This window comes from Montipora foliosa, chromosome 2, assembly GCF_036669935.1.
Source record: "Montipora foliosa isolate CH-2021 chromosome 2, ASM3666993v2, whole genome shotgun sequence".
Lineage (NCBI taxonomy): Eukaryota > Metazoa > Cnidaria > Anthozoa > Scleractinia > Acroporidae > Montipora > Montipora foliosa.
The window spans coordinates 36227943-36230442 of record NC_090870.1 but is presented as its reverse complement, the minus strand read 5'-3'; the positions used below and the strand labels follow the sequence as shown (position 1 = coordinate 36230442).

Sequence of the window (2500 nt, the reverse complement as noted above, 5' to 3'; positions counted from 1 at the left end):
TCACAGCTAAGTCCTCCACATTTCTTCTTGCAACATGGAACTGAAACAAAAACGTTCACAGACATTTACCAATATTGTTTTATTTGCAGTATATACTGGTGTATTCTTGATGGGGCGGACTGCAACCGCCAGTTCATCAAGCTGCATTTTAAAGATGACCCAACACCTGCAAATTTTATGACAAGAAATCCATACACTGGAGGATCAATGGTATTTATTATGGATTGTAAGGTACATATAAATTCATATTGTCTTTCCTTGAAAAAAAAAATTAGTACTTTATTGACATCATTAAAAACAGCTCTAAAAATGGAAGACAAGAAAAAGCACTGCAGACAAAAAGATGTCCGCATGGAATAAATAAATGACTGCCTTGTTTTCTCAAGATTGAGGGATTTAAGAAAAATTCAATCTGGATTTTACTGAAGGCTGGATTATATAACTATTCAAATGAAATTCTTTAGTACTTGAATTTTTTTAAATAATAATTTTAAATGACTTGTTATCTAATGACAGTGTGTACTGATACTGTATTTTACCAAAATTTCCTTTTCATGAATTATTTAAATCTTTTCAGTTAACCGAAATTCATCTGTGTTCGAAGCTTATTTCCTCCAATTAAACTAATAGTCTGGGGCCATGTGTAATCCCGTGGGCATTTCATGAACATTTTAGTTTCTTTGAAGAAATCTATACTTTAAGAGGTGTTGAATCGTAAAAAAGTTGTCTGCAAGTTTTTCAAAGTCATTTAAGATTAATTTATGCAAATTAGATTTTTGACCTGCAAAACACCGGGTACTCGAGTCGGGATTTGATATATATATGTCCCAAAATGGTCCCATAATGCACAAAACTGTGCATGCGTTCGCTTTTAAGTCTGTTCTATCATGTAAAGCCTCCCCAATCCCTTTTCCACAGTTTTTGAATTATGACAAAAGTCGAGTGTCATTGCTGTACAAATGTTAATGTTCCGTTAAGGAATGCTTAATTACAAAGCATAAATGATTTAGCATTAAGCAAGGCATTTCCTTGTCCAATAGAACTTATATATGAAGGTCCTCGTCGTCACTAATATCCCCTGTTATATGCTCAACTGTATCAGTGTTACCGCTCCTGTGCGTACATTTCACTTTGCATGAACCACACATATCAGTGCATTTTAGCTTGTGCTTCCTGCACGTACAGCTCATTGTGATGCAGATTCCTTTGCATCCACACTTAATCAACTGCAGTACGGCCTTAGGTGCAGGTGGGAGTGTGGTTGGAACCGGATGCAGTGTATCCCCATCTTGTTGCCATCCGTATAATATCGGGCTAGGAATGCTGGGATTTGGGTTGTCGCAAGACTTCCAAACCAATGCAACGAGACTAGCACGTCTTGTCATCTGGTGTAGAGTCGCTTTAGTAGGGGGCAGCTGTTCATCTACGTGTTGTTTCTTGCTAAAGAACAACCATCGGACCTCTCCTATGGTTCTTAGCTGTGTCGATGGGATGTACAACTGGCAGACAAAGCGCTCTAGCGTCATGTATATATATCATCTGGGATGGTGTCGGTGGTTCCCAGGCTGGAAAAGGCATCGAGTACTGATCGTTCGCCTTTCTTTAGTGTATTCCAACAAGACACTTTGCTTTTTCCACTGATAGTGCCTGTCTGATCACATCCTGAAAAAGCGTGAAAGCCAGGTAAAGCCTTCACAAGTTCTTCTCCTACCGCCTCGTAGAGTGGGCCTAGTAGAATACTTCTTCGTTTTCCTCCTGTTCCAACAATGACTGCAGTGTCTGGACAAAGTCTCTTGTAAATCCAGAGCGTCAGAACGAGTACGTCTGTATCTGGACTCTGAATGGTTATGGACGTTGCTCCTCTCTGTGTGGCGTCTAGAGCATGTAGGAGCATACGAGTGTCTGCTTCCTCCTGTTCACTCCTTAAATGCTGAATCGGTAGGCTATTAGAAGCCATACAGTCATACAGTCACCTTTAGAGGTTACTACATACGTCGTCTGCGAGTCTTTCTTGCACTCGATCAGTTGTGCTGCAAGGAAGATTGCCAATGTCTCCTTATTCTGGTTGCAGCTCAAAAGATCCTTCATCGTGATGTTGTCTACCACTGCTGTGGTTGTGCCCGTTCGTTTCTGGCGCGTTCCTTCTTTTAAGGAGTTTGGGATATCGTAGCGGTCAAATACAACATGCATCTCGGTGGCACCTTCAGACTTAGAATCAATGACTTCTGTGAAATGGCTTGCTAGGTCACGCCCATTTCGTATCCACGGTGGCTTTCCCATTGCCTGAACGACGGCCATGGCATCAATAATGACCACTTGCCTACTGGAGGGATCTGCAGAGTGAGGTTGTACTGTAGACGTTTGTGGTTGCTGTTGGGCCGGTAAAAGGCTTTCTAGGATGTTCATCAGCTTGCTCTTGGCAGCGCAGTGTCACAAACTGCCATCAGAGAAGAAGAGTGCCCTTGGATACTCGGCTAACTCAAAGGTACTAGTGGTTTCC

The 2500-nt window shown here is 41.4% G+C and overlaps 1 pseudogene; it reads left to right on the top strand.

Annotated features, from left to right (window-relative positions):
* LOC137990732 (uncharacterized) overlaps positions 1–2500 on the top strand; it is a 12572-nt pseudogene that overhangs the window by 971 nt on the left and 9101 nt on the right.